Here is an 8,750-nt window from a genome sequence, read left to right on the forward strand (position 1 = left end):
AATAATTGAATTATGTCAAAATTAAGAAAGATAGCTGTGTAATATGTCAACAAAATAGCATCGTTTTGATAATACAAAAACAACATGAAGTGGGGTCTCGGGTATTTATAACTTATACTGGATATAAAAAAGCATCGGCGAGAGAAATATTATTAAGTAATTGAGAGGAAATCCTTTTCCTTACTTTATTTACGAATAAAAAGTGACATTATTCCTTCGAATTGTCAAAACTTGACCAAATTTGAATGTGAATTTGATAAAAAAAAAAAAGAAATAATCATAGAAATCGGTTAACTCAGAAAAAAACTTATGTACCTCATAAATACAAAATTCAGAAAAAAATAAAATTACAGTCAATTGATATCCTCCTTCATTTTTTGAAATTGGTTGCGAATATCCTATGCTATCCTAGACACCGTCTTCGGGCGAAAATATTAATATCCAATAGTTCTAGAACTATTTTCCTTCGATCCTCAATGTCTAACAAATTCACATATTTAATAGGTTACAAATAAAGTATTCACTCTAAATAACTTTCTGTACAGATTGCAGTATGTACATTGGTTTTTAAAATAACAAATCATAGCTGTTTTTTTATGACATAGCGCGCACCCGAGCTGGTGGTGCGCCTGATGGTAAGCAATCACCTCCGCCCGTTAACATTCGCAAAGGTAGTGTCTGCGATTGTGCTGGCCGCTTTTTAGGGGTAAAGGATTGACAACTGGAAAGAAGGAATGGACAGAGGAAAAGAAATGGACCACCAGCTCCCCCACTCACCGTACAAAACACAGTGGTATGCTACTATTTCACGCCGGTCTTCTGTGGGGGTGTGGTACATCCCCGTGGCCCAATTCGTGCCGAAAAGTGCTCGACTCCCACATTAAAAAGCAATGTTAAGCAATTATGTAAACCAGGGTTTCATACAGTCGTACTGGAAACATTAAAATATATAAAATTACACGGCTGACATCAAAATTCTATCTAGGGTAGCAATATATTTGAATTATGTTCTCTTACGAGATAAAAATGTTTTAGAGTTAAACTTCGGAGTTAATATTTATAAGAGATGGTGTATGTTTGATAGAAATCTGCAGGAAATACTTTTGAGTTGCATTTTCTGAACAAAATAGTAACGGAAATTCTTACCCACAATATTAGCAAGGATATCATCATCATCATCAGCCCACATATGTTCCAACTGGTGGGACACGGACCTCCTATGAAGCTGGCCAAGTGCGGGTTGGCAGATGTCACATGTCACCAAAGCTTTTATTCTTCGACATGCCGTTTTTATTACGATGTTTTCCTTCACCGTTTCCAGCAGTGATGATGTGAATAGTGAGCAGATAAATTGAAACAGCAATTTCTTCCACACTCGTTCGGTGTCGGTCTCGAAGGTGGTTTCCTTTTCGCTTTAAAGTTAGAGGTTAGGTAGGATAACTTGCTCATCATCGTGTAAGACAAGGCTTTATATTACAAAAAAAAAACTGCATTCAAACTCTTTATCCCTTTAAGAGGTACGCATCAGATAGACGTACGTACACAATGTATTTAACTTAATGTCTTAGTCTTGTATAAAATACATTTTACTAATACACACAAACACACTATATTTAATGCATTGTCTCACTGCGCTCCGATTATGAAAGAGGTTGTTTATGTTTAAACCTTTTTGATAGATTACTTTTTTAGATACGCACTTCATCCTACTAATATTATAAATGCGAAAGTTTGTAAGGATGTGTGTGTGTTTGTTGCTCTTTCACGCAAAACTGCTGAACGATTGCAATGAAATTTGGTACGTAGACAGCTGGACAACTGGAATAACATATAGGCAACTTTTTATCCCGATATTCCTATAGGATACGGACTTACGCGGATGAAACCGCGGGGCGCAGCTAGTATAGTGAGCGCCTGACCGAGTACGGCACCTCCGGCCCCCTCCATTCCTGCGACAGCCCAAGCCGAGGCTCGCGGTCCCCGACAAGGGGGGACGCCCTTGAGCGTGTCGGTACCAGGGTGAACCATCAGTTCACCCACGCGCCCGTGCTAAGATGTAGTAGCCCTTCAGGCTAGCATTGAGATTCATCACAAAAAAAAAACAAGCAGCTAGTATTTTATAATACAGTGTATAATGAAGTTATAAAAAAGTTAAAATAAACCTTTTTGATATTAAAATACATCTTTAAATTGTACGGAACTCAGTCTCGGAAGCTCCACGAAAATTCTAGTGGCGTCGGTTTTGGAAATATTGTTAATGTGCCCATATTTTCTCTACCTTTTGTTAGGTGTTTGTTATGTTCGGCTTATTTCCTTTATGACTTTATTGTATTACCGTATTTTTTAGTTTATCCAGTATCAAATTTGTTACATCGCTCTTTTATAAGTGATCTAGATATTATGGAATCCTAGATATTATGGAATCCCAGATATTATATTATGACATGCAAATTTATGTGAACTTTAATTTTTAAGTAATACCTATTTATAGACTAGATAAATTTGGGACGATTTTATGGAAATTAGAAAAAGGGTATGGTTGAAGTTACTAGAGTTTCTTGTTGTATTAAAAAACATCTCGTAAGAAAATGTGGTCTAAATTACACTCATGGCCTCAACAATGATAATTTTTCCTACGTAAATGACTAGCTTTCCACCTGCATCGAAGCCTGTAAAGGACTTCTTGTAATATAAATTAGCTAATATGTATTGAATTGACGTACTTACTTTTACATAGAAACGTTATTCATACTAAGACAATGAGAGTTTGTAACAACGGTACGGCCCTCACCTACTTTATCAATAGCTTATTGTGCAAACTAAATACAAGAGGGATACAAAGTTAATTTTTTGTCGTCTGCGCCATGAAAAGACTACTCGCAACCACACTCAATACATTGCAACTTTAGCGAGCAGAAAAATGACGGTTTGTAGGGTAAATTCGTTTATTCCACAATAAACCATATTGCTACGTTTTATCTATAGAATGTAGTTTTTATACGACTGTTTAGGATTTATTTGACCTTTCGGGGAGAATTATATGTGGATAATAATGTTCATTTATATTCCTCGAAACTTACAACAACAGTTAGAAAAAATATAATTAAACGATAATGGAGGATTTTTGCGATATTTCTATAATGCAGATCGCCAGGTATATGGATACGTATGCCTTTACACTAATATTGAAATATATAACATAAACTTAATATAAAAAACTTAAAATATATAACATAACGAGTATAATATAGTGCTAGGCTGATTTCCTTTTCAAATGTTTTCAAAATTTCTATTAAAATTTGTGTATGCTTATACATCATTCATATGTAAAAACAAGTCGCAGGCCTTACTGTCGTCACTGCTAAGGAATTCTGTCAAAATATTCATAGATGAATACTTTGACAGTTTGAGTTTGGATAGCTTCAATGGTTCATTCCACTTCCATCCGCAGACATAGGAAATGGCTTCCAGCTAAACATAGCTATAGGTGTAGTAGCTTGTATTTATGAATATTTCATAACTTTACGATATTTGCATTTCTGAAATTTGTCGTTGTGATTTTATCTTTAAACTACCTGCGCCCCGCGGTTTCACCCGCGTAAGATAGTATCCCGTAGGAATATCGGGGTAAAAAGTTGCCTATATGTTATTCCAGTGGTCCAGCTGTCCACATACCATATTTCATTACAATCGGTTCAGTAGTTTTTGCGTGAAAGAGTAACAAACACACAAGGACACTCCTTACAAACTTTCGCATTTATGATGTTAGTAGGACTAGCGGTCCAGCCCGTCTTTTTCCGTGGTACATATTATATAGCCTATAGCTTTACTCAATAAATGGGCTATCTAATACTGCAATATTTTTTTCAAATCGGACCAGTAGTTCCTGAGATTAGTGCGTTCAAACAAACAAACTCTTCAGCTTTCTTGCACTATTAAAGATTTAAATGTATGAAACTTTTTGCAATTTAATATTATATATTAAAGGATTGTATGATTACTTTGAGAAGATTGACTACTGGAATTTTAAGTCTTAAATGTACTTTAATTCTTTCCTGTAGAAACTGCTCCCCAGACCAGTGAATTAAACATACAAACGAAGTAGTTATGTCCTTATTTACGCCACTATAAATTTGTCTAACTGATGCAAAATCACAATGAATTATATGTTATTTAATAACATTACGCTTACCTATTTTTATTAGAAATTCTTAGAGCCTTTCGCTGAATATTATTGGTATATCTTTTTGTATTATTCAAATTACTCACCCTACCTTTGAACCTCGTTAAATATCACGTCAAAAAAGGTGTCCTGTTAGAAATGAGAATAATTAATTGGAACTAGCCGGTAACTGTACCCTTTACCCTATCCGATATAAATACGCAGTGAGGGGTTGATAGCGGAGAGAGATAGTTAATTGGCCCCATTCAAGTGACATGGGATGTCGATGCCTTCATTTGTTTAGATCTAGTCAATGCCTAGTATTGTTGTTTGTAGGTATAAAATTATTGCGTCTATATCGATAGGGAAGGCTAAACTTGCTCGCTTGCTTGCTGATTGGTCTTGTATTTTATTTTTTTGTAGAATATAAATACTGGAATAACTTACTGAATTTAACATGTGAAATATGTAAATATTTCATATTTTTTACATATCTCGCGTTATCTTTAGTTTATACGAGTAGCTATAGTACTATTTTATAGATTTTAAATGCGATGAAATTTTGTACAGAGATAGCTTATAGTCGAGATTAGCACATAGGCTATATTTTATCTGGGTATCACGATTAACGTCGCGGGTTACAGCTAGTCATACCATATACTTGCACCTATGCGGGCAAGAATGGCAAACAAAAAAACACACATTTATAAAATTAGTGAGAATATATCCATTATAGATGTATCTATCAGATACGTTCTTTGCTAGTATCCTACTAATATTATAAATGCGAAAGTTTGTAAGGATGTGTGTGTGTATGTTGCTCTTTCACGCAAATACCAGTGAACCGATTGCAATGAAATTTAGTACGTAGACAGCTGGACAACTGGAATAACATATAGGCAACTTTTTATCCCGATATCCCTACGGGATACGGATTTACGCGGGTGAAACCGCGGGGCACAACTAGTAATATCTAAGGGATAAACAATGATAACAGTGAAGTTTCTGGATTCCAACGTAAACAAGAAAGTAACTTTATCATAAGTTGTTACGTTTTAACATCTGAATTCTTTATGGTGTAAGTGGAGTTAGTGATATGTTACAAGAGTTATAATATTATAGATGAGAATGTATATAAGAATGTATGGAATTTTTTACTCTTTTATAGAAAAACTACTCAATTTTGATCTTACCTGGCAGTTATGTAACTTTTTTTATGCCATAAGCCTGGTGGCCATGGTAAACGATCACCACCGTCCATGAACATTCGCATAGGTAATGCCTCTGCGAATATGCTGCCCGCTTTTAAGGGGTGAGGGATAAAAAAAAGGATTGATGACAATAATAAAGAGATGATAAAAAGCATTAAACGGACTGGGAAGGGTGAGGAAAGTTAAAAAGGCCGCCGTACCCACTCACCTTACGAAACACAGAAGCATACAATGCCGGTCTCCTGTGAGGGTGTGGTACTACCTCGGAGCGAGCTGGCCCAATTCGTGCCGAAGCGTGCTCGACTCCCACGTTATAAATACACAGGAATAATCGGAATAACACATGAGCTATAGAGATGCGTGAAAGCATAACTGACATATTAGCAGAATGGCTTTCGCATAACAGACAGCGTAAGATAAAGTCTCGTCCAGCCTGACAAAGATCTCAAAAGGAACACGGGACTTCACTATTGAACCAATACTTACCCTGGACAAGCATTTTACAAACGCAATTTAGCTCCAGAACATTTGAGCCACGAAGGGAAAGTATCCATGGAAATAATTACACAACTTTTTCGCCGGCAAAAAGTGGAAGAATTAAACTGAATAATTTAGAATGCGACTGAGGGCAAATGAATTCCAACGGCTTAACTTCAGACTTAACAACGCACTCGGTTTCAGTAGTTAGAGTTTAATGAACGGCAGACTGTCTTCACCAGCCAATGGTCAATTATATAACCGCGCGTCTTAAAGCAACATGATTGATTGAGGATGTTAGACGCGATTTATCTGAAATATATATTTAATAAATCAGTCTTTAAAATATAATATTACAATCAATATACCACATACAAGTGGACTTAACTTAAATTCATGGAATTTAAAGAAAGAAAGAAAGAAAGAAAAAACATTTATACCGCCAAACGTTGTAGGAAATCGTTTTTAGATACCTCTTAGCCACTCCGCGCTTATATGCTCGGAGAAATATGCTAGCCACTAAGAGGCAGCGTTCAGGCGCAGAATGCTAATCGTATTATACAAGGTTTATAACAGTGACGTCAGCTAACAAGCGAATGGACCAATGTTCTGCGTAACACACACTAACACACACCCACACACACATACACTAATTTAATGCTAAATAGCGAGAGCTCTGTGACGTCATCACTGGTGAGGATTACACTTTGATGGTGCACAGGGCTTGCAGAGCAAGGTCCACACTTTACACTAATATTATAAATGTGTTTGGATGTTTGTTCGTCAATCACGCTGAAACTACTGAACAGATACCTACAGACAGGGCCGACCTTGGTTGAGCTGACTTGGGTGATACAATACTTTTTATCCCGATTAAATGCTACTGCGGGATATCCGATTATCCGTAATAAAATAAACTATAGACTTGGATTAGGTATCTGATTTTTTATTTGAAATGGATAATCTCTACCGATTTCAATAATTGTTTTACATAAGAAAGTTACTTTACTGCTAGTATCGGATACTATGGTTATCAAAATCTAAAGTTTTCAGTTTATATTACATCATAATATTGTAAGTAATATTTATAAATGCGCCGCTATTGTCCTATCCTATCCTACTAATATGGATGTATGTGTATAAGTATGTGCGTTTGTTATTCTTTCACGCAAAAACTTTTTGAAGAATACTGATTGCAATTAAATTTGGTACGTAGATAGATGGACAACTGTAATAATATATAGGTAACTTTTTATCCCGATATTCCTATGGGATACAGACTTACGCGGGTAAAACCGCGGTGCGCAGCTAGTATTGTTATAAAACAGTCTTCCGGCGCGTCTGTCTGTTCGGGATCAACTCAATTACAACTGCACGGATTTTTAGAGGAAGGTTTAGTATTACATTATCATTTTAGTACATAATATAATTTGTCGAATACTCTACACGGGCAAAAAACCTAGTAAGAAAGAATACATTGAAATTCATTCAGGACTCGCACATTTGTAATTATTAGTATACATGTTGTGGTTGAATACGCCATGAGAGTTCCTTTGACTGGATTACCGTACGTAGACATAACTTCTTCATTAAAGTTCCCTGTAGTTGAGAATGACTCACTCATTAGCTGTGAAAAAGGCCGTGTTTTGGTGCAAAAGACAAGCGGGTAGCTTTGTCTTCGAAAGAATCAAACGCAAAATGCATAAATTAAACTATTATGATTGATTTTAGTAAAAAAAATTCACAACTTATGCCTACATTTACTCGAGAGTAGATGTACACTGAATCCGCCAAGTCCAAAGGGTCTGTTTAGAAAATTAGAATAAAAATATCGCACAGAAAAATACGTCGTAACATTTTTTACGGAACTAACTATAACAGTCTGACATTAAGAACGATTTCTATCTAATTATGAGAACCTACTACACAATATGAGAGATGTATATTTGTTATGTGTTATTTATTTAAAAGTTTTTAGCTTCTCGGGAGTTAGGAATAATAAGACGTTTTTCGAAAACATCACCACCGCCCATGATCATTCGCAGAGTGCCCGAGAGAGAGTGCCGGGTAGTGTAGGAAAGGGATAAGGAGAGGACTGACGACTGGGGAGAGGGAATGGACTGGAGAGGGTAAGGAAAAAATCGGTTGTTACTTCTTTCCATTGTGCTGCCAATTGTTAGCACATTTCTTGTAGATAGTTATCCGTGGTATATATATATATATCATATATATCATAGTGGCGTTGCTTGATACAGGAAAAACATCGATAGTTATTCAAAGTATCGATATTTTCCCTGTATCATGCATAAAAAATTAGAAACGAAGCATTTTCGGGTGTTCTTAGGTTCTGGTACATAGACATCTGTTTTGCACTCACCTTTCAAATAAACCTCATATATTCTTGTATGTTTCCCTAAACGAAGTTCGTCGTTCAGAGAAAATTACATAGAAAATCGCGAACCATGTGAATAAAACACCTGACGATACCGCTGCGACTCATCTTGAATAGACTGCAAACATCTCGGATGCAGGATTGTGTGTCCTGAACCGCTTCTGCCGCAACAAAATAGACTCTACTGCGTCGTATTAAATCGCTATTTCGAACGCGGCGGCGAGGTAATATCTAAATAACAAGGGAGACACTGTTCATGTCTACTATTACTCTTAAGTATAGCGATATACGGTGTATTTTTGAATGTCGGTCGGAATACTGAAAAGGGCAACAAGGAGTATCATATAAATGTCTTTAAAATTGCAGAGCATAGTGTCTTCATATAACTACATATATACGATATGTTAAACTTTTGTTTTGAGCATGTAAGGGAAATTTTATTTATGTACTTTAAATGAATGTCGAAATGACAATAAGTTATTACCACCAGCTGACGGTGCTTATCACA

Source organism: Zerene cesonia, chromosome 14 (assembly GCF_012273895.1).
Source record: "Zerene cesonia ecotype Mississippi chromosome 14, Zerene_cesonia_1.1, whole genome shotgun sequence".
NCBI lineage: Eukaryota > Metazoa > Arthropoda > Insecta > Lepidoptera > Pieridae > Zerene > Zerene cesonia.